This window comes from Motacilla alba, chromosome 4 (assembly GCF_015832195.1).
Source record: "Motacilla alba alba isolate MOTALB_02 chromosome 4, Motacilla_alba_V1.0_pri, whole genome shotgun sequence".
NCBI lineage: Eukaryota > Metazoa > Chordata > Aves > Passeriformes > Motacillidae > Motacilla > Motacilla alba.
This window is the reverse complement of record NC_052019.1, coordinates 45,332,874-45,357,807: the sequence shown is the minus strand read 5'-3', so window position 1 is coordinate 45,357,807 and position 24,934 is coordinate 45,332,874. Positions and strand designations below refer to the sequence as shown.

Sequence of the window (24,934 nt, the reverse complement as noted above, 5' to 3'; positions counted from 1 at the left end):
CCAGCCAAAGTACCCAAGATTCATGGCCCTTGTAGTAAAGCTTACAAATACACATACTTGGTCCATGAAAAAGTTTCTTCGTGTGCATTACTTCATTGCAAAAGAGGAATGGTATTCTAAAAGAACTGGACTGTTTGGAACTGCAACAAAGGAGGGGTGTAATTCAGGGAAATAAAATCATGGGACAATTCTGGACTACTATGATGGCTTTTAGATGCAGTTTCACGTGTGTGTCTTGGATCCCTCAGTAGAATGTAATACAAAAGCCACCAATCTTCTTAGGCAGAGTGAATCACTGATTTTAACTTCTGCTCAAAAACTGTTGGCACAAGGAGCCATAAAGGAAGATATACACTTTCCTTAGTAAAGCAGAGCTCTAAGAAAGGCTGTCGTCATTGTCTGTGGCCTTATTATAAAAATGTATCTCTACGTACCTCCCATGTTTTACCTTAGGATGGTGTCATGCTCTAATCCGTGGCTTGTGACAACAATGAAATTATATCCATTTCTTCACCTTGTATAGAAATACTCTTTTTTTATGCCTAACTTATACACGTATTTGTACACATAAGCTGTGTATTTTATTTTAAAGTATATTTTGAAGCAAGAGAAAACTGGAAATGTTGGATAGTTGTAAAACATGGATGCTATACTCCAAGCTTACAAACGGACACTGAAATTACTGTTGCTTTCTTATGTTTGTCTTCTGTCCTTTCTACAGCCTGATTAACTCATAAGTATATGTACAGCATTTTACCTCAAGCTTTTGAAGGTATTTGGTTTAAATCCATTTCAATATGACAGATAAAAATTAGGACCTGATCCTGTAAATCCTTTTTTGCTGGACTTGCCTAAATATTCCCATTTATAAATGAATGTGTGTGCAGTGCTTTGAAATACCTGGATGGTTGTTACTGACCTGAAGTGACTGCTCATGTGTAGAAAGGCTGCAAGGGTCAGCCTCTTATATTTATTTTTAAAAAGAAACTTAACTTTGAGCATGGTGCAATAGGTTTTTTTCACATATATTTTACACAGGCTCTGCTGAATAAAAACTAAACTTCATACAGCCGGTGTGTTTTTAGCTTTAGTCAGTGCATAAACATTACTGACAGTAGCAAAATGCTAAAATGCTTATTTTATTTTAATAAAGTAAGTAGGTTTATAAAACTGTACTTTATAATTTGTTGGCACAAATTTCAAGACTTCCTGTTTGCTTCTCCCAGATGTCTCTCCTTATTTCTGCTCTTATTTAGTTCAAAATTCCTGCTGTTCCTTAAACGTGTGTTTCTACATCAAGTATTAATGTCCTTTAAATTGTTCAGCTTTGCCTTTGTGTGCCATATTAATACTACTTCAAAACAACCCAATTTTAAACCTGAAGGCAAGAAGTCATTCCAGAAATTTGTTAGTGAGACAGAAATTTTTTATTATCTATTACTTTAATCTTTTCTTAGCTTGCAAAATTTTTCTCTTTCTCATTTTTCTTTTTTCTCTTTTAAATTACAGACAAGATTCCAAAAAACTCAACAGAGGAACAAATTGCCCGAGCTTCAAAATACATGCATTCAGATATGAGCACAAATTCCACAAGACTTGGTCATGAAAAACCTCTCATCATCTGCTCCGACAGACAGATGCAAGGGAAAAAAAAAGCTGCAAGGTAAGCATCAGGGAGAAAGGCAGTAGTAAAAGCCAAAAGAGCCTTATAAAATTTAAGCATTTATAGCCAGGTTCTCATCTGTCTCTGTCCCTCTTGTGTGGGCGCAGAGAAAAGGTACAGAGAGATGTCTGCATCACCAACTTTCTTGCTTAAGGGGATGTTGCTTAGCAGTGTAATATTATTTTCAGGCATAGATTTTTTCTCACAGATGTATTTGGTAGTTACACAGATGGTTATTTCCCACTGATGTCAGAGATGAGCAGATGAAAGACAATAAAAGCGAGCTACTTCTTCACTGAGCAGCATCCACCTTAAAGAAGCAATTGCTGAAAAACGTGTTTTCCTAAAGCTCTGCAAGTGGAAATCATATAAAAAATAAGAAATATAAAGATAAAAAGTAAAACTATAACATGCATCACAGTTAACTATCCAAACGATATTGGAAGATGGGATAAGCATGACTCTGGGCCAAAGTCATCACTAGAGGACAACAATTTCCTGGCTTTGTATTATTGTTCTGTCTGACATGCTGTGTGTCATCTGCGTTTCTCCCTCTCATTTCCTATGACTGTTTCTTTTGCTCCCTGCTTTCAGTTCTTGCTTGTTTGTTTGGACTCAGGAGCAAGGGGAGTGTGGGGGGTATTTGAGGTTTTTTTTCTTCTTTTGTGACCTGAATTATTCTAAAAAGAAGGTATAAAATATCATCTTAAGACATTATTTTTTATTTGATTTGGCTTTGTTTCCACCACACATACACACACCCACACACCACTTTCTTGGCATTTCTAGTGATTTTTCATATCATATCCCAGAAAAGTGCAATGAAGTGCGCTTAGTATTAAATACCAAAAGCCTTCTTAGTTTCTTCTGTTATTGTTGTTCCTGTTATTATTACTGTTTCTTGTTGTTTCTTTTCACTACCATCATGAATCAGAGAGGAGTTATGGGTCAGGAACTTGTCTGACTAATTGCTGTAGGAACAGAGAACAAAAGGCAAGTCCTTCCAGTCAAGTGTTTCCAACACCCAAGTAAAGGTGTAAAATAGAGGAAATTCAAGGATTGCCCTATCTAGGCTCTCTACAGAAATCTGAGAAAAGGGATGAGAAGACTCCTGCCAAAGTGGACAACCAAAAAAAAAAAAGAAGTGATAAAAAAAGAACCAGGTGCAGAGGACCCACAAAAACTAGAAGGTCAAAAGAATTGCTCAGGATCAACTGAATTGAAAGCTGCACAGTTGGTGACATCTTACTGAGTACAGTTGCAATGCACAAGTTTTGCAACATGCGTAGAAAATCACTTACCTTGTTTATGACACTGCACAAATATTCATCCATTGCCAAGCAGGCGATTGTGTGAGCAGGTGCCACTGAAGTCCTTGCTTTTATGGCTCTTGTGGGTGGCTGAGGTACATAGTGCAGGGGCCCGTGCTAAGTGGTTCAAATCAAACTTAGTCATTTCTGTGATGCTCTCAACTTGCTTCTGTAAGTGTAATATTCTGTGGCTTCCAATGGGAGTGGTTAAAGAGGTCAATAGATATAGGTGGTTGTAGTTTACCACAGCTACTCCTGATAAGGGTAGATAGAGTATTGTCTCTATTTTATCTCAATGATGAAATAGAAAAATAGAAAATAATAATAACAAAACTAATTAAATGCTTCAAAAAGTTATTTATTTATCAATATTTCTGCCACATTTCTGCCTTTTAATTTCTATCGTACAACCTCTATCCATTTCCTCCTGAATCCCTCTTCTCCATAACTGATTCATCAACAACTTATTTCATCAACCTGTTTTCACTCTGTCTTTGCACATAATGGTCTTGAACTGAGTTTAGAAATTTCAGATGAGGTAAGCAGGAAAATTAAATACTTAGAATGTATTTATGAAGCTTATTTAGGGTCTTCACTATCTTTTGGCAATCAGATTGGTATTTGGGAATTTGAATTAGAGGTATATAGTGAAGTAGAACATAAAACTTGATGGCAGAATGACAGAGACAATCTTCATCCTCCGTTTTTCTGCAATGCCATGTAGCACTTCCCACTGGCTTTTGCTGGAAATAAAACAAGGAGGTCATCACACAGGAGTCATGCATTTAAACAGGTATTTCCCTCTTTTTGCAGAGATTTGAGTTCAATTGTAGTGATTCAGATGGGATCCATTGCACCAGGTCAAATAACTAATTTTTTATTCCCAAATCAAACATTTTTCTGTGTGAGAAAAAAAGAAATTGCTCTTGTGAAACTTATTCCTTAAAAGAATTAGGTTCCTTTTGGAAGAAAAGTAATGTACGCATGAGCAATAACATAAATCTGGTAGATTATTTTATTTTTAAAACCGCATTCAGTGGCACAATAACTTTCCATTGACAGATTTTCCCACTAATTTATTAGAAAATACTTCAGTGTGGATTTCTTTAGACATTTTGTGGATTCTTTTTTCTACTGCAATAATAAAAATGTATCAACATTAGTGGTGAAAAACTAAGACAAAACCCTCCTTTCTTTACAGCTACATGCCTAAGATACAAGACTCCCATGCAAATACATAATAATTAAAGACTTAGCTTGTGGGAAAAGGAGATGATTACTGTGATTAAAACCTCTATAAGTGGTCTGGTAATTTATTTTTTTTTAAGGTGACTGTGGTGTACAGGATCTGCACAATTTCTACTTCTCTTATGTTCTCAGAAAACCTGAAATGTCCTTTGAGTCTCAGCTGGAAAGCAGATTAAGCAACACTGAAGCCATAAAAGAAGTGATATTTAATACAGATATGGGAAAAGGACTACTTTGGAACCTATATGGTTGAGGTGAGTACGTACCAGGCTGGTCTGAGCTTTCTGGACTAAATGCTTTTCTGAAGTCAACAGCATGGACACGACTCATTTTCACACTTTTAGGTCATTCTCTTTCAACTGCTGACCTGAGATAAGCATAAGTTGTTCTCCAGCAATGTAAAATTCCTTGACTTTTTAAAATTTGGAAATGTGAATCCAGTATAACATAAACACAGAACAATTGTCACAAGTGGTGTAGAGCTGTAGGACTGGGTGAACTGGTCACTTACCTGCTCAGTTCTGTTCATGTTTAAAAAGATGTGTGTGGCTGTCACCCCTGAAGGAATGAAAAAGTAGAATATAATATTCATCTGGCTATGGAGCATGAGGGTTTTCCATGAAATCTCCCTCACTACACTGGAAAGTACAGTTCAGAACATATAAGCCCATGGTAGTATTTGCCAGCTCTTGAAATCCACACCTAAATAACTTTGAAAAACAAACATCTGCTTGCTGAATGGTCAATGCATGGGTCTAAGTCAGAAATAGTCAAAAACTCCCCCCCCAAAATTATAGGCAAGAAAGGGGATGTGGGGTCTAGTCTCCCACACACTTCCAAGTTCTACACTACAACCACATATTTCCTCCTTTATTGTTTTTAATAAGGTACTGCTTATTGTTTCTAATGAGTGACTACAAAGAGGGAGTCAGAGCCATGCTCTGCCTGACCCTCCATTGTCAGATCCCTTGCAAGAAAGAACATTTGCTGTCCTGATTCACATGTCTCATTCTCATGGCATAGATCTCTGTTCTCCTACTTTACATGCTAGTGTGGTTTTTTGCTAGCTTGTTTATATGACAGCTTATTCATTTCTTTGATATTTTGCTGTGCGCTTTATTTATGCAGTTGCCTGTTGGGGTCTGGAAAGGATTTCCCGTAATGGTAGATTGGCTGGTCAGACTGAATTTTTCAGATTCCTCATAGTAGCGGTACTAAATGTTGATGATTAAGTATCAACCTTATGTCAGATATCAATAACAGTAACCAAGGCTGGTTCAATAATATGTCTAGGGGACCCTTCCTAAAATAAATAAAACATATGGCTCAAGCCCATGCCTAAAGCTCCCAGGCTTTAGGGACTTAAAAATTAAGCCCCGTAGTCACCTTTACAGGTATTTCTTCCCCAGTCTCACTCTTGGGAATATGAAACCACAGGCACACAGCGTAACACAGATATTTATATTAAAAATGAATTGAAGCATACCTTGAATATTGCCATGGAGGCAATTCCAACCTCTGAATCACAATTATTATTTGCCCCACTGACTGAGACCTAGTCAGCATTTTTCATATCCGCAGGACATTTTGCACTCTTTTATTTCATCCACCTCTCCCTTCACTGTGAATTTTAACAGGCTCTGTGACATCTGACCACACTTTAAGGGCTCTCCTCTGGTCCATGGGGTCTGTGGACACTAGGGGAGTCACCCCAAGAGCAGTGTCCTGAGTTTGACTCCACAGCCTGCCTGCTGTGTCAGCTGGCCCTGCAGCATCTCTTGCTGGGGATGCTGGCTGATAGCATGTGGGCAGAGTTGGTCCCATCAGGAACAGCCCCATATTGTCCACATCAGTTCTGCAGAGGATAGGATCCTTAGCCAGAGTAAAAGAGGGGCTCAATCGACTCAAGTAATTTCTTGACTTGTCTGAGTGGGCAGCTTTGTACAGGGTGTCTGTCCTTTGAAAATTACTGTCCCTTTCCTGCAGCTGCCCTACCATTTCCTCAGTGGTTTTAAACCACGGAAACATGCAAATACATATAAGCTCTGTTTTGTTTGCAAAAGCAAGTGCTCAATATGTAACAAATGGAAGAATTACGTTTTACTGTTGTGGTACCAGAAGTATCTTATCTTTAAATATATGGTCATGCACTACTTTTTTTTTTTTTTTTTTTTTTTTTTTTTTTTTTTTTTTTTTTCCCCCTACAGCATTCCCATTTGCCCAGGTTCCAGTACTGGAACGATGAGTTGTCTAAAAGCTGTTTACAGAAAATCACCTGTATTTGAATGTATCCGGTGAACTTGAAAGCATTTAGTATTTTTCACATTCTGGAACACAACAGACAACTCAATTAAGGTAATTACAAGGAGTTCAAAATGCTGATGGGGCATTTAATTGATGCTATGTTCATGTCTTCCTTGTACATTTTACAAGGAAAGACAACGGATAGAACAGCCACTTAAAACATATTCTGACTAATTAATAGATTAATAATAAGCAGGAGGGTTGTAAATGAAAAAAATAAATTAAATTAATTAGAGTAGTAGAAATATTATTTATTTATTTATTTATATGATAATGAATATCAGCCTTATTCCTTCCTTTCAGCCTGTACAGAATAACATGAAGACTGCAAAACATTGCCAATAGAACACCCTGAAATGATGATGCTGTTTGTGCAGTTTCTGACAGTAAACCATATAACTAATTCAGTCTTAATTGCAGTTAATATCCTATCTGAAAGATTTCCTAGGCCTGTTTATTACTTTCCTGATAAGCAAACATATTGACAGAGGGTATTTTGTGTTGTGTGTACTTAACTTACTTGAAGATAAACCTGTTGTTGTGGGTTTATATAAAGCCTAAATTGTATAAATATGCAAAGATGCAAACACAGCTCTTGAAAAAATATGAACTGCACTGGGCAACTAAACAAGTTTTTTCTCTGTTGGCATTATTTTGGGTACAGTGTATAGTGAGTAAAAGAAAAATAGAAAACCTATTTTCAGCTATTTCAAAGCAACATTTTCCACTTCTCAAATACAAACCTTGGTATTAAGTATTGAGGAATGGACATTTTTAGAAAACATAGCTGCATTATTCAGCATTTTCAGAAAGAACTGAAAGTGTGCTGTAGCAAAGTTGGATGCAGCAAAGTTATAATTATTTTTGAAACAGTCATGCTTAACATTTATAAATAAGCATCACCATAGTAAGTCAGCCAATAACTTTTAAAGCAGAAAAATAAAATAAGGGGTTTTTTTATGTGGCAAAATCTTGTGATTTAAAAATATTTCTGCCCACTTATTGTTTTGATTCTCTGAGTTAACTAATTTGCTGTGAGCTTCCAGATCTTTGCTAAAGAGTGGCCGTGCAAACTTATTTATATGTCTTGGCAGCATCACCATCATAAATTGCTTGAGCCATTGAAAACAATAAACTGAACATGCTTCAAGAGGAACTAGTGCCTCTCATTGGTATTACCTTTTTCAAGATGACAGGAGATCTCAAGAGGCCTGAGAGTTCTTGGTTGTATGAGTTTGTGACTAATAGGTGGTTTGATAGGACGAGCACTCACTACCTAGGGAAATTGAAGCATCTTTGAGCTCAATACCCTTTGTGTCTCATTCTTTTGTAGGTTAACGTTGGGAAGCCTGCGGGGACCTCTTTTACAGTTTGCATCCAAAGACATACGCGATCAGCAAAATCTTTTTAGTTTTACTGCTCCTATTGATCTGCTGCTATTCTGTGCTGCAGCTAATTTGCTTGTTAGCAGTAATTTTAAAAGGTAATCACAGTTTTATAGTCTGTCCTACTCTCATATATTTATTTCTTGCCTTATTAAAAGTTACAATCATAGCAGTGAGAAGCCCACCTTTAGCAAATGAGGGACAGTTTGCTTCCTGATCTTTCATTTCTCTCCTAATCTGAAGATTATGCTGAGGCTATACAGAGACAGCTGCATAGTTTACCAAGATATTTCCATTTAAGAAACCCAAGTTGTAGAAGGTTGTAAATAACATAATGACTTACCAGGGGTACACAAGAAACTCATGCACGTGTTAAACAGAGTAATAGCTTGTGAGAGATTCCATACTAGCAGAGGTCGCAGACAAGAGGAGCACATCATTAGAGTCTGCCTAGGTGTCTTGTACATTTTTCTTGACATCATATAAGAATGAGATAAAAAGAGGAAGAAATATTATAGCTAAATTACATGCAGTATAAATTGAATTAAGCTCATCTGAATGTCTGACTAAATCCCCAGCCTTAAAACTGAGCTGGATTTCTCACTGAATTTGTCTTTCTAATGGAGCTAAAGAGTTGTTTGATTTCAGTACGACTGGAAACATACAGACGTGAAACACATTTTGGAAAGGATACAAGGATATGCTGAGAGATTGCACACAGTTTTAACCCTTCTATGACTCTCAGAAAACCTCAGTGTAGATGGGTAGCTGCACATTTTGGCTGGAAGGGCAAAAGCAGCTCCCACTGTTCACAAGCAAGAGTGGAAATGCAAGATTAATATTTTCATTCTTTACCAGTCCTATTCAGCTTGGGAGGAAGAGTTTTGTCCTGTAATTGTCTTTAATGAAATTCCAGTGTTTACCTCCAACAAGAGTAGAAACCAGAGTTCACCAATGTAAAAGCTAACTATGCTTATTATTTAAAATAAAGAAATCAATCTGAGTTGCACTTGGGGTTTGGGAGCTCTTGCATAACACCATGTTTTCCCAATCCCCTAGATAATACCCTGCCCTTGAGCAGCTTCACAATCCAAATCTCTGCCCGTGAGATTGTCAGCACAGTATTTAAAAAACAAGTCCTGCAATGGTTTGAAATAATACCACTCCCCCACTCCCCATTTTTCTTATTTTGCTGCATTCATTTCAAGACCTAAAATCTCCTGTATTGCTCCTCAAAACAGGGATCCCAGGAAACTGCTGTGGTCATCTGCACTGGGCATGCTAGAAAGCTCTGTCATTGATCCCTGTCTGCAGGTGACCCACATATTTGACTTAGCCCATCCTGTTAAAAGGTCACCAAAGCACTGTGCTTATCTTTGGAGTGATTCTCCACAGATTTACCATAAACTGATACATTTTACTTGCCTGGGGCCTGTCATAAACATTTTGCTCAATAGCGTGGCTAAAGCTAAAAATGGCAAGTGTTGAGCCAAGTGACTTGAGCATTGTTTCACATGGCACTTGCAGTAACCATCAGGAGGTAACAAAGTCCATTGTAACAGTAGTGAGACTTGAGTTACCCATAGAAATGCCATGTATTTACAGCTCTCTTAATGTGTCAGATTGAGGATTCCTGTCAGTGCAGCAAAAAGCCTCCAAAAGTAGCATTTCTGTGTCTTCCAGTGGATGAGACAACCCCAAGGGTCTTTTGCGTATCCTCTGGTGAAAAGATAGCAGCAGGTCTTTCATCCTATTGCTGCATCTTCCCTGGAAGCAATGAGGAGCTACAAGGTACACGTGAACTAAATCCTAATTCATGGCATTAAATGAGCACGTCAGGAGCTAAAGTAGTCCAAATTAATCCTTGAGGGCTAGATGACAACCTTACAATACTCTGAGGATAAGGATCAGGGGGTTATTGCATGCCCCTTAAAACAATGTAAGAAGCCTGGGGAGGCTTATTCCCCCTCACAGAGGAGGGATGCGGTGCTCAAATCTCATGTGGCCACACTCCATAAACTGTGGCTTGCTCCCAGATCCATGGCTTTGGTTTATGGTTCCTTCTTGAGAAGTTGCCTTTTATGACAGATTTTCATTAATGCCCAAATCCAGGTAATACTGAAATAGTTATGGGTCAAAAGAAGACTTGAAAATGTACAGTCTCATTGACATTTCTGTGACTGCTTGGACCCTTTCAGCCCTAGCAGATTTCCTGGCTCTAGAATATGTGAACATTTACAACTAATGTGGTGAAAAGGTTTTAAAACAGACATCCATAATAGAAAAAGGGGCCAAACAAGCACAATTAGCCGTATTTAATTACTTTCTGTTACTGTGTTATTTGTTTCCAGTCCTTATCAAACATCTGGGGTGGGTCAAGCCACTAACCAGATACTGCTTGAAGTATCTAGGAGGCCGAAGAGACTTCCTAGATGTCTTTACCACTTTTTTATAACTAAAAGACAGAGGAAATCATAGTGCAGATCCATCTTTCCAATATTTTTTTTCTTATTATTTTTTACCTTACATTATAATTTATGGTACTATGTTTCTTCCACATCCTCTGACAGTATTCTCATTCTTCATACCTGCTTCTTTACCAGGTCTTACATCTGCTGGAGACTGAAGTCAGTGGAAACAAGGTATTTCAAATAGGTAGTATTCTGGAAGTATAGAATTGTCTTCAAGAAGGATTCAGATATTTTGTTCAAGTGAGACCTTGAGTATTCAATTAATTGGATCCTATGAAATTTGTGAAAATTCTGAATTTCATTTATGTCTTATTCCCACATCAGTTTCTATCTTCAAGCCATTAGTCAGATGTGCTGATAGTTGAACAACTTTGACTGTTTCTGCTCTCTGCTTGTGCTGCACTTGTACAAGATGTTGTCCTTCACTCCTTTTAGGGATTACCTATTTTATTCCTGTGATCTAGCCCTATCTTGATGAAAAAAGTGCTAATAGAGCAATTAAAATACATGCAATGCTGTATTTTCATAGAGATATTTGTTTCCTGTTATCCCAAGTTTCTAAGCAGTACACAAGGATTCAGCCACTCAGCTCTTATTTAAGTTAATGAGTCAAAGGACACATAATATTTTGGAAATACTATCCTAAATAGCTCCAGGATAAATTTTATTCATGGAAGCTGCTCAGGTGTTTTTGAGACCAGGATAATATTAGTCTTTAAAAAATTAAATAATTTATTCTTTGTTTCTTATCTGATTCAATGAGACACAACATAGGTTGCTTTAATTGCATATCTGACAGCTAATTGACTCTTCAGCATAACAAGGCACAATTTCCAGCAATAGATGTTAGAACGACCTTTGATTGCCTTTTGGCTTCATTCCTCTCCCGAAGGATGCCTGGGCTCTAATGGGTAGAGGAAAGACCTCTGAGTGAAACCGCTATGGAGGACGTGGGTCTACTGAGGAAAGCTCTGTGGAGGGTGGAAACTATAGGAGGATGCAAGAGATCCATAAGAAGCTGCCAGGAGTATAATCCAGCATCTGTAGATGTTCAAAGTCTTACACTAGCCCAGTGAAATCAATAGGATTTTCTTGAGATGAATAATAGCCAATTTGATGATATTATTATGCTGATTGAGAGAATAGTACTAGGAAAGAGAATCAAAAGGATTGTTTGCATCTGGGCACTAACAATTATGTTTTCGATTACAACAGCTATGAAAAGTTCTGGTAAAGCTAAGAGTCTCTTGATCTTGTTAGTTCAGATTATGAAACACAAAAAAAAAGTCTCACAGAAGTATTTCAGTAAAAGAAAGTACATGATATCTAAAATTAGTTTTCTCAAACCAGCTTGTAATCCTTGCATGCACTCTGCCCTCTATAAACCACAGGCTTTCTTGCCTGTGCAACCATAAACTTTTTTTTTTTTTTTAAACTAGGGTGATGTTTTCTAATTTTAAAATCCTTCACTGAACTTTAGTAAACTACTTGTTGAACCTAACTCACTTACTGCCTCCATGAAGTTCATAGGTAGATAAAAGTAACTCCAGTTTCTGAGCAAATGTGGTTTGATGTTCAGGGTTTGTGAAACCTTGTGGAGAGGTACCAAAGCCACAAATGTCAGCCTACATCTAAATCCCCCAGAGTTCAAAGAGATTCAGATCTGCTGCCTAGAATGATTCTGCTCAAAATCCAGGCTGGTCTTTTATTTGTATCACACCCCATAAACGTAAGTCACAGTGGCAATTTCAATGTACTTAAGTTACGTGTAATTGGTTCCTAAAGCTACCTGCCACTGAAAACAAGCATATTAAATTCAGACTTAAAAAATTCCTTATGTCCAATCCCCATTTAGGTGGGGTGGGCTTTTTTGTTTGTTGCTCTGTTAGAAGCAGTGCTGTTGTTAGGGTTTTTTTCAGCACCGCTAATAAAGAAAAAAAAAATTTACAAGTACAAGTCATTAAGCTGTCAGGAAATCTATAAAAGGCATTTAATGTTGTAGACCAGACTTAAAAAGAATTAAAACAGAAACCTTCATAATGACTTTTGAAGCCTCTGCACTGTTAAAAAAAATTAGATAAAAAATAAAAAAGAGATAGTGCAGGGAAATTTTTTTTTCAGGCATCAGTATAAAAACTAACATTTTTTGCACCTCTGTCTGGAATATAGTAGTTATAGAAAAAAAAAATCAAGACGTGGAGAGCATTAAAACTACCAGAAAACCTTATCAGATCAAATGCTCTACATGTTTTGTAAAAGATCTATTAATCTCATCTCACAGGAGCTGTCACTGTTACAACTAACCCTGGAGCTGTAAAATGAGCTGTAAAATAGATTTGATTCCATAATATTACAAGTTCTGTCATTATGGGTAAGATTAACAACATAGCCTGATGGAGGTCCACTGCTCTTGCAAGGATGTGCAGGGCAAGAAACAGCTTCATAATTATAGCTGTCTTAGTGGAAAGAAAAGGGCAAAAAGGGAGCACATTGAAATAATTATGAGCAATAGAGAGATGAATGCTCTGAGCAAGGGACTAGTGAAATAATTTAATAGGGACAGGTTATAGAAAAGGCTATGTCCAAAGTAAGTTAGCAGCTTTACAACTGGAATAAAGTTCTAATGTCTGTATGACTGAACGATGTGCTACAGCATTGCATATTTAGAGATTTATCTTCAGAGCTTCTAGCAGGATTATTTGACAGGCCCCAGTATATGTTCTGTTGTCATTCACACTTTTGGGATGTAAATATCAAAGTACTCGTGTGTGAAGACAATGGGAAGTGCATCAAATCCTGGGATTTTGGAAGAAAGGTTTTCTGCATGATTCCTTTGCAGGCTGAAGGCTAGCTGTGTGTACATTGCATACCATGCATCACTACTTGACATTTGAGTTAGTTTTACGTACATCAATTGCTTCATTATTACTCATCTATTTTTGTAGGTCTACTATGGCTAGCTTTTAACCACGTGGCTGAGAACATAGCTCTTCTTTCATTTACGGTGGTGTCAATTGGGAATGAAGATCTGGAAAAATGGTTCAGCCAGTTGGCAAATGGCAAATGACAGTCTAATTAAGTATACCTGGATTCCGAGTCTTGAAGTGATTCCCATCCCCAATATGGGGGGGAGTGGAAATTTTATCTCTGACTTTAACAGCAAGGACATCTCTCTGCTGGTTCTTGATGGGCATTATTCACAGATCACAGGGACATGAGGTGGGGCATAGGAAATAACTCTGTTGAACAGCAGCCTCCATAAATATGTGTTGTGCTCCCCATACCCACACTTTTGCTTACCATCATGCACTTCTGCAGCACATTTACTGACACAAGTGTGTTCAGCACTGCCATGAGAAAACTCTGCAAATGGGATGTAGCATGTCAGGAGCTGTACAAGCACCAGCCTCCGTTCAGCCACTCATGGGAAGGACCAGAATAGAGAGGGAGGTGCCCAGGATGAAAAAACAAAGCTGAAAAACACCAGAAAGTTGAAAAATCTGTTTTGGGGTGCTTGCCCTATACTGAGTGGTTTGAAAGTATGAGCCAAAATCCACAGTCTGAGTTGTCAATGGGTTTCTTTAATCTTATTTTTCCAGCTCCTGTTAGGAAGAGACATTAAAAACCTTGTAGGAAAAGAGAGCAGAAAATGATGCAGCTTGGAACTCTACTATCAGTTAAACAGTGCTACAATTTCAATATATGAATATTTCACAAAAAATTCAATTTCTCATTTGTGCTATACCAGAAAGACAGCAAGAAGTAAGATTAAAGAACACTGTATTATCTCCACTTAACCATACAAAAGACATTCATATATTAGGTCTTCTAACTGCATTTTTGCTTCTCTCTTCAGAAACAAAAAAATGCCTCAATTAAATGAAACTGAACCTTAAGAAGTAATGTTTTCCTCTTTTTGACTTTTTCCTTCTTCAGGCTCATGTTCATGTGGGTTTTAGTCAGCATGATAGCTGTGACAATGTGGTTCATTTGTCTCCGTACACTTGCACACTTACACATAAATTACAACTGCAGAAGCCACATGTGTGTGGTGGGATGGAAAAATGTGTTAGCCTTGATTCTGTCAGGGTCGGGTCCAATGATGCAGTTTGGTTTTGCTTTTGAATATGAAAAGATGAAACTACATGTGAGAAAGTAGTCACATTTCCACTCTAAGATTCCCAGCTCCTGAGGTTCGTTCCTCTTCGATAAGTACCTTCTGTCATGGCTCTTTACTAGAGCGAGTCTCATATAAGCAGCTGGTATTGCCTCAAAACACTGTAAGGGTTCTTGAAAGTAGGCCACACTGGCTTCAGTGTCCTCTGTCCCTGGCTTCCAGGGGTCTGGGATAGTCTTTAAACAGAAATTTCATTACTACAGAAAACCTGTTAATTTTTTTTAACAAACCTGTTACAGTACAGAAAACCTGTTACTTTAAAATTACCTTAGGTTACCACATTTGATTTTCACGTTTCTTTAGATCAACCAACACGGCAAATAGCTGAGGAAACATGGCAATGTCAGGAGTGAAACAGCAAGAAATATAATGAAAGACACAAAAATCTTGAGCTACAGAAAAAGGATGGTTTTTCACATGCATGTTGTTTTTTCACAAGGGTTCAGATAGAGAAAACGTATTTGGGTTAATCTGTATCTCAAAGCAGTGACTACTGGGAACAGTTAATAACATTTTTGCTATGACTTGTTTCTGCAGTCCATTCAGTTTGGTGTCTGGTAGCAGGGCTGTGATCTCTAAGAGCTTGCAATCATTACATCTGAGTTCAGCTTCTCAATTTGTATTGGTGTTAACAGGGATCATGCAGCTTAAGAGCCGAGGCAGCATTTTAGAAATGAAGGAGTGTCGGATCACAGAGTACATCCCTTGCCAGTTCTCAACAGTAAGTTGTTATGTTTTTAATTGTCAGCTGACGCCACTGCTGCTGAGGCTTTGTTATGGCACTGGAATTGGAATGGACAACCAACTCAGGCCTATTTGTTGATTTGCCAGACCCAAGAACAAAAAGAAAACGTGGCATCTTAAAATCAGGAAAACATAGGAATTAAGTAGAAAGTTAAGGATTCTTCATGCTGAGTATGTAATGCAAATTTGGGTTAAGTTCTGTAGCAAAATAGCTCTGTGATCTCAGGTTCATAATTCTTTGTGTAATGTAAATAATTTTCAGTAACAGATAAGAGGTTTTTTTGGTGGGAAAGAATATTTGTCTTTGGGCACAAGAAACACATTTGTTCTCATTTGAAGTGTGGATGAAAGACAGGCGAATAAAATTCTTTGAAATTCTAATACCAGGGGTCTTAGTCAGACTGCTAACTACTTCTAGGTCCGTTCATTGCAAGAGAAGTTCTGAATATTAGTATGCACCCAGGGTTTTTGAGATATAGTGGAAACACTGATGCTGCCCTGCTGTGGTAATTTACACACAGTATATGGTGTAATGGACTTTGATTATGTATACACCTAATTCCCTCCCTGTGATGGACTGTGATCTGATCTACATTCATAATCCTTTTGTAATGCAGTGTGTGGTTTCTGAAGGTTAATTGATAGCAATTGACTAATAAGGTATTTTGCTATTGGAAACAGGTGGCACTTGTTTGGAACAAAGGCGGTATGGAAGGATCTGGAAACAGCAAAGTAAAGCTATGGTTTATAATTAGAGATACGTGATTTCACGTGTGTCCTCAGAGGCAACTTATTATCATAGGAGGTATAGAACATCTCCAGAAATCTGGATGGCTTGTTTTTACCACAGAACTTTTCAAGGCACAGGTTGTGTTAAGAACAACACTGACCACAAAACTGCAGAAAAGTGGTGATGACTAACTTAAATTAATATAAAACAAACAAAATGAACCCAAGGTATGCATATATTGCATCACTTATTTGTTCTGCTTCTTTCTTACCCTACAGCCCCATCAAGTACAATGTGTATGCAAATTGTAGTATTAACAGAAAAAAAGAGTCTGTATCCAAAGAACATGGTCAGTCTGACTCTTGGATTGCTGTAGATCAAGTTAGCATTGATGTTTAAAAAAAAACCTATTCAAAACACAGTGAACATATAATTGTGTCCTATCACCTTCAGTATCAGTGTCTTAACCCTCTGCTTAATGTTTTAAGCTGTGAGTTTATTGTAGAATCAGGTGTGCAATTAGTCTGAGTGTGTGATTATTGTAGCAAAATGATTTTTGTGTGCTAGCCAAATTACTTTAAACCCTTAGTGTTTTTATTCATTGGATTAACATTTGATGTTGAATAATTATATGGATATACCTCTCTTTTTGATGTCATGCTCCCAGACTCTTCAGATTTTTGTTTTCTTGATGTCTTTGATTGTACTTAATGGATTCTGTTTTGGTGACTTTAATTTAGTCAGAATTTCCTTAATTATTAGAAGCATTGATACAAATATATCACAGTATTACAGATCTGTTTATGAGTGAGTAATTAATATATTATTACTTTAAACAACTTTTTTTATTTCTAACACCAAATAATAGTAATTTGAATAATTTTAAATCTTAATTGCTACAGAGTCAGGAGACCATGTCTTATACAAGAAAAATTATATAAATTGTAGAGGGGAGATCAGTAAAATACTATTTTTTATATCTGTGAGTATTTTGTGTGTCTCATTCTGAGGACCTCACTGATTACTTCTTGAAAATATTCTCTGTAAAGTATTTTAAAGCTTCAGTGTCACTGCTTACAATTTTCTGTATAACACACTAGGTCTTACTTTCACAGGAAATTCATCAGCCACTCTTCAGCTGTGGTACAAAGATTGTGTTGGAAACAATTTTGACTTTAAAATGAGGGAAAAAAATAGCCAAAATCACTAGGGATCAGTGTCTACGTGTAGTCACACAACACAGACTGGCTGAAACTTCAGAGTGGTTTGAGGAGAAGGGAATGTAAGGCATAAGACTATGGCACTCTTACTTCTCATCACTGGAAAGGGATTTCCAAAGACTGTTGCCTTTGCTAGGGCCAAAATAGCCTTCTCACGCCCAGAACAGAGATGGGAGAAATGATTCATGAATTAAAAGACAAAGTCATTACATCAGAAATAGACATCTCTCAAATATATTATGCATGGACTAATTAAACTGTGACCTGGAATTAACATGCAGAGAACTAGAGTATATCACATGCTGTATACTATCCATGAGTGGTATACAAGGGCAAATATTACTTGATTAGCACCATGTTAATCTTATTAATTCATGCCTTGTTTAACTAAGGGAAGGGTCTCTGCTCCAGTTCTATCAAAATGGATGTGTGTAACTGGTAAAGTATCTAGTCATATGGGATGTTAGAATTTTGACAGTTTATATTCACATTTCTTTCAGCATCACTGGCACCTGAGCAAATTCATATTTATGATTTTATTAATGGTATGGTTAAAACACCTCCTCTCTTTGAGAACCGGGTTGTATATGAGATTTAAAGATCTCCACAGGAAAATGTGCAGCCCTCTTGTACAATGGTGACATCATTGTAATGCTATGCTGAGGTGTTTTTGGATAGGATCCAGCCTGGAGTGGTGGTCAGGATCCACTGCATTAGTACAGTCCCCTTTGGATTTGTGCAGACCCTGCGAGCTCAGAGCTTTGGTCTGTTTGCACAAACAGAGCCTTATCTGGATGGGCACATGATTTTTCTCCCAACAGATCAGGACATCAGGATAGAAGGATTCCCTGCATAGGAAAAGAAGGGTGACCTTATGTTTGTCTACCTGTAGCTAACCTCCTCTCTATATGTGCCCCAGAAATGCTTTTCAGCTGGAGGTGTGCCAGTGCTGTAGCTCCTGCTGAAACCAATTCCTCTTTGGCAAATTGGCAGAGCACTGAGATTTGGGTAATTTGGTTTCTGATAACTTGGCCTTATCTCATTAATTCTAGTCTGTCTGACAATTTTTATTTATTTATTTATTGCAAGCATTTATACTGCAAATTTGTTTATTATTGCAAGCATTGCTTCCATGATTTTTTTTCCTCTGTATTTTGGATTGCAAGAAATATCTGTAATACTCAAAGGCTTTTCAAGGCAGAAATTTGCAAGCAAACTCTGAATGGTTCCTAATACCCTGGGCCTCTGTAAGTGACTGAACACCTAATCACTCCAAATAAAACGAATTGCTACTAAGCAATACTATACTGAAACATCTCACTGTCATAAACTGATACGTAAACTTTGGTGGTGTCAACAACAGTTGCATTATTAGAGTTATTGTAACTATCATGGCTCAATGTCTGAACCCTCCTTGTGGATAATTTTTCAGTCCAGTCAAAAATATCTGTCCTAGCATGCAGCAAAAGATTTGGTTTTAAAAAAACTTAGGCACATTAAATTTCTTTTCCACCTATCCAGATTTCTTTAGGGAAATGCTTCCAGGATAGCCTGTTTAAAGAGCTCTCTGGCCACGCTCGTTCAGGTAAGATGAATGAAGAGTGTCATGATAAACCATTGATTTGTTCTAACTCTAGAAAAAACAGACATGCTGCAGTGCAAGATTCTTTTTTGAAGCAGAGAAAAGTTGGGAGTTTTTGAGTGACGAGTCTGATACCTCGGTTTTGAAGGTAAAATCATGGATTGAGATAAAAACAGCTTAATGGGATGGAAAAGGAAGGGAACAACATAATAATGATTAAAGAATATCCAAGACAAGTGATTCACAATGCAATTGGTCACCACCTGCTGACTGATTGCTCTGTCCCCGAGCAGCAATTGGAACATCTCAGCTAACTCCCCACAGTTTTATTGGTCAGCATGGTGCTGTATGGTATGGAATGTCCCTTGGGTCAGGTGGGGTTAGCCATCTTAGCTATATCCCCTCTCAAATTCTTGTGCACCCCCAGCTGGCAGGGATGTATGAGAAGCTGAAAAGTTCTTGATTTAGTATAACCACAGCTCAGCAACTGCTAAAACACCAGTGTGTTATTTGCATTATTCTTACCCTAAATACAAGCCACAGTACTGTACCAGACACTAAGGAGAAAATTAATTCTATCCCAGCTGAAACCACGACACTTGTCCATTTTCTTTTTACTGTTCTAAGACGTTTGCTTTGCTTATAATAGAGCCAGCATTGTGGGGTTTCACCCCCGGATTGGGATGACCCCGAAAGATGGAAAAGTCCCTCCTCCAACCCGTGCCTTCGAAGAAAGACTCAGTAGTCTTCTGTTGTCTGTTCTCAAGGTTGTTTATTGTTGGTTATCTACAAGATTCTTCTCCCTGAACTGCTGTGGCCCGTTCAGCAGCTCAGACAAAGGCACACTCCACCCTCCCAGGGGCTGGTGCCATCTTTTATATCATATATTACGTACTACATGTTTATGCTTTTTCTCCAATACCTACTATCTATATTGAATGGTGACTTTCTACTCTAAACCAATCTGTGAGTGCCAACACCACCAAAGACATGGAGGCTAGGAAGGAGAAAGAAAGAGGACAGGGCACACCCAAGTCCCTCCATCTTAGATCTCCTGACCCCCATGTACAAAACTTGGACCCCTGCGTACAAGGCTTAAAACCCCCCTGTACAGCACTCAAAAATCCTTCCTTTCACTTTGTGATTATCTCTACTATGCTATCTAACTTGTGTGTGTGGCTTGTAATTCTTCATACAGAGTTAGTAATTTGCTCCACGGGCTAAGATCAAAACCCCACGTGTGTCTTTGGCTGCATGCCAGGGTCTCAGAGCCCCCTGCCAGCGGCTCTGGCCATCCAGGACACCCAGAGGAGAGTCCTGGGTTCCGACATCTCCCCCTTCTCTTTGCACCAAAAGCACGTCTTTGGCAGCCTTATTCATGGCCTGCCATATGCACTGAAGAATGCATGGCTGAATGAGCAGAAGAATTACAAGCCCTATCAAAATGTAAAACTATCATCTAACAAATTTTCTACAATATCACTGATTCCCACACCCATGCAGAAACCCAAAGTCTGCAATCTTCTGTGGACTGGTGAAGCACAATGGTTGGAATCTCTGTGCAGTCCACATCTGTGTGTCTTCTTCTTTGCTTGTCGAGTGCTCAGCGTTTTCTTGCACTTGATACAGTTTCACATTCTTCACTGAAATCCACCTGTACTTTGTACCTGTTAAAACACAAACAAATCCACGTCCCCGCAGGGACTGGAGGATCCTCTCAAAATCCCAGAAATGAAGAATAGGTCTTGATGTGAAAATGAAACCTTGATCTGTTCTGTTTTGCAAAATTGCATAGAGAAATGCAATACAACAGTAATTAGAAATCAACCAAATAATACAGACAATCAACAGCACATGTGAAATCACACAATCATCAAGCACCACAACATTGGACTGTCATCCCAGAGTCTGCAACAGCTGATGAACCTTAAAACAACAGAAGATTGAAGAAATCATGTCCGGATTCATGTTTCTCCAAGCTTCCTTTCAAAACCAGCTCAGCTGTCATATATGGTCAAATTGCCAAGTCAAAAGGACTTGAATACTTTTTGATGCAGAAAACTTCTGGGTTGATTGTCAATCACTCCACCAAGTAGAGCTAAAGCTTGGCCACAGCTCGAACTCTAATTGGCGAGTATCACTTAACACATTCTAAAACAAAACTCTTAAAAACAACAGTTATGAATAAGTAACCTTAGGATTAGAAATCTTTCACACCATGAGATAACATGATAGGGATTCTTCAAATACAACAAACCTCTTCTTCAGAGATATGAACTTCATCACAGTCAGGATTGTGAACCTGGATCTGGACACTGAGAGTGAAAGAAGTGCAGCTGCATGAAAGACTCATTACCTAATACAATATTGAAACTCAAAAACCTAAGAATTTAATGTTACAACTGAATTCTCTGCTGAAGTACCTCTGTAATAATGACTGAAAAAAAAACCATGAGACTGGCAATCTGGATAGAAAAACCCAAAAAACATGTGAGTAGTTAAGAAATCAAAAAACAGGATCCTGAAAAGACATGTGTCTTGCAGATGATCACAAAAGAGATAAAAGATTATCACACAAAGACATGAAAGCCGGCTGTAAATACAATACCTTAACAATACCTTAACAATACAATACCTTAACAATAATTCTTATCACAAAACAATCTTTTTATAACATTCATATAACATCAACAACCATCATTATTTATCATTATTACTTATAAAAATTAGAAATAACAAAGGTTACAAACTCAATACCAACAATTCCTAGAACTCTGAACCATTGGGAAATCAGCTGATGGCCCCACAGACTCTTTACATGATGTTTTGTTTCCCTAGGAAGCATTTTTCACAGTAGAAAAACAATAAAATCCCAAGAAATGACTGATATGAAAATACCTATTTAGAAAGTCAACCCTTAAAAAACTTTGTTTGACTGCAACATAGAGCTCTGCACTTGTGGCATTGTCCATGTCTTCTGCATCTGAATCATGGTCCTCTGGCAAATGCTGTTGCCATCACTTCTGTGGAACCTGCCTGTGGAAGAACTGAACCAATTGCCCCACATAACATCTGCTGCATTTTTTTTTTTCTGGAGTTGATCCTGTTGAAAAACTGGATAAAACACTGTGAAAATTCTCAGAAGCTTCTCATCCTGCCCTTGGAAAAGTTTCCAGACCTGTTTTTCCCCAAAAACCTGCCTGGAATTCTGGCTACTGTGGTTGCCTAGCAACTCTGACAGAGCGGCGCCTTGAAGGACATCTCCGCCCTGACCTTGTCCCGTCTCTGCCTGTGCCCTGCTCTGCTGTCCACTGGGATCCGCCTCCCCTGGCTCCGTGCCAACGTCCACAACCGAGCGCGCGATTCTTGTCCCGTCTGTGCCCGTTTCGCGTCTACAACATGCGAGCTGCCCCTCCCCGACCAGGTAGGGTTTCGCTCCACCGACACGCGCGCGCGCACTGGCGCTGCCGCTCTGAGACGAGCATCTCCCGCGGTTCTGTGCTCAGTCTCATGAGCTCAGTCCTGCCAGCGGCGCTGCTGCAGTGCGAGAGCGGCCCCCCCCGCCTGTCGGGCGGCCGTGTCCGCGGCCGCGCGGGCTCTCAGCATGGAGCGCGTCACGGCACCCTGGGAACGCGCAATCGCCGCGTCCGAGCTTCCCGCCGCCGCTGCCTCTCCTGCCGCCGGCACTGCGCATGCGCGCGCCGGCGCCGCCGCCGCCGCCGCCGCCGCGGCTGCAGCTGCCGCCGCCGCCGCGCCCCCCCTGCCGCTGTGGCCCCCCCGCCAGCCTCCGCAACCCCCGCCGCCGCCTGTGCGGGTCCCCCGGGCTGCCGGCTGACCGGTGCCACCTCGGCATGGGTTCTGTGCCAGCCGCCGAAAAGCAGCTCCTTCTCCCGTCCTGCAATCTCTCTGCCCCCCATCCTGCCGTCGCCTCTGTCACAGGCTGCAGTTCTGGGGAACAAGCCACAAAGAAGGCAAAATCCCAGTCCTTCAAGCCGCGCTTTCCCGCAACTGGAAGAGGTGTGCCTGGGCACCCTGTAAGTCCTGAAGGTGATAACGATCCCCCCCCCCCACCTTTTGGTGAGAGTCAGTTCTGTTCCTCCTAATTTCATAACAGTAAACCCCGTCTGCGGATGGCTAGACGATTCCCTCTCTTGCGGATGGCAAGAAGGCATCCCTCCCCCCTGACTGGTGGGAGTCATTTCTGCTGCCTGCTGATAAAAGGTACCCCCGCGGCACTCCGCGAAATTTCCTCCAGCATTACTCTCTCTGGAACCAAAAGTTTCAAGGCCTTGTTTTCTTTCCCTGTTGCTAAATGATAAAGATGTCCATTAATCTCCCTGAGTTGTTCCTGGGAATATGCTTTCCCCATGTTCTTAATTTTGACTGTTCTCACCAAAAGCTGAATCAACGCGAGGTCGGTCCAGAGATGGTCCTGGTCCCTGTCCAGCAGTTTTCCAGGCATGGAATTCCAGACGCGCATTTCTGGTTTTCTTCCTCTCCGGGCTGCTCTCGAGGCGATGTTGTCTTAGTGATGTTTTTGTTTCGGGCTCTCTGCTCTCTCTCTCTGGAACTTCGGAGTGTGCCTTCTTCCCAGATTGGGTTTGGAGGTCGTCTGATGTTTTTATCTCTTTGCTTCAGTCATGCCGACCCAGGGACGCCAGATGTGGGGTTTCACCCCCGGATTGGGATGACCCCGAAAGATGGAAAAGTCCCTCCTCCAACCCGTGCCTTCGAAGAAAGACTCAGTAGTCTTCTGTTGTCTGTTCTCAAGGTTGTTTATTGTTGGTTATCTACAAGATTCTTCTCCCTGAACTGCTGTGGCCCGTTCAGCAGCTCAGACAAAGGCACACTCCACCCTCCCAGGGGCTGGTGCCATCTTTTATATCATATATTACGTACTACATGTTTATGCTTTTTCTCCAATACCTACTATCTATATTGAATGGTGACTTTCTACTCTAAACCAATCTGTGAGTGCCAACACCACCAAAGACATGGAGGCTAGGAAGGAGAAAGAAAGAGGACAGGGCACACCCAAGTCCCTCCATCTTAGATCTCCTGACCCCCATGTACAAAACTTGGACCCCTGCGTACAAGGCTTAAAACCCCCCTGTACAGCACTCAAAAATCCTTCCTTTCACTTTGTGATTATCTCTACTATGCTATCTAACTTGTGTGTGTGGCTTGTAATTCTTCATACAGAGTTAGTAATTTGCTCCACGGGCTAAGATCAAAACCCCACGTGTGTCTTTGGCTGCATGCCAGGGTCTCAGAGCCCCCTGCCAGCGGCTCTGGCCATCCAGGACACCCAGAGGAGAGTCCTGGGTTCCGACACAGCATGAAAAAAATTCCTTGCTTTTGGTACTGCTTAAATACTCCCTGAGAACCACTGACGACTGTTTCAGGTCAGTTTATTCAACTTCTCCATTAGGAACTTCATTTTTAGAACCCATCTGTGCAATTTCTTACTTGTAGTTGCAGTATGGACTCCTGCTGGTGAGCACACCACCAAGGAAAGCTTTGGCCAAATTCAGCAAGGATTTTAATTAAGGACCCACCTAAGTTGAATTCTGAGACCTGAAAATGTCATCCAACTACCTTGATTAGTAAACTTTGTAGGAGACCTACGTTGCTTTGGATTTGTTCTTTGCTGTTCCAGTGCAAATTGAATAAACAAGCATCAAAAGATGGAAGATAATGTTCCCAGGCCCCCACTGACTTGGACACATAGAGTCAGAGATGTGAGCTGTGAGCCCGGACCAGTGTCTCCACCATGCCAACTGTGTCGCAGGGCTGAATGAGGTCTTGCTGCCTTCATCTCCTGCTTCAGTTTGTTTGACATCCTCATGAGCTGGTGGGTTGGTTTGTTTGTTTGTTCTTGCTTTTTAGCACTGTGCTTCTTCTAGTGAGGTAAATAACAGGCAGGCTTACAATAAATTTCACATGCCTCCAGCGTGATTGCTGAGGCCTGTGATCAATTCTCCATCTGAAGGTGTTTATTGGCACTTATTCTTGGGTAAACCAGATGTCACTCTTCAGTGTCATCATAACCTTTCCTCCAAAAACACACCCTCATTTTCCACCCATGCTGTTTCTGGTC

General features: G+C 39.7%; 1 protein-coding gene across 12 annotated transcripts in view; it reads left to right on the top strand.

The window, feature by feature from the left end:
- The window catches only part of FAM241A (family with sequence similarity 241 member A), a 449,214-nt gene that overhangs the window by 113,041 nt on the left and 311,239 nt on the right, over nt 1–24,934 (top strand). For 7 of the 12 annotated variants that reach the window (XR_005256769.1, XR_005256773.1, XR_005256772.1 and 4 more), the window contains 9 exons: nt 1,510–1,663; nt 4,354–4,475; nt 6,429–6,576; nt 7,859–8,008; nt 9,594–9,701; nt 10,514–10,552; nt 15,194–15,279; nt 18,774–18,837; nt 24,494–24,688. The gene's annotated coding sequence lies outside the window, so the exon portion shown is untranslated. Of the gene's footprint in view, nt 1–1,509; nt 1,664–4,174; nt 4,271–4,301; nt 4,476–6,428; nt 6,577–7,858; nt 8,009–9,593; nt 9,702–10,513; nt 10,553–14,708; nt 15,280–15,983; nt 16,785–18,773; nt 18,838–24,493; nt 24,689–24,934 lie in introns of those variants that run through there. The other 5 variants (XR_005256768.1, XR_005256775.1, XR_005256771.1 and 2 more) reach the window with 5 other exon arrangements.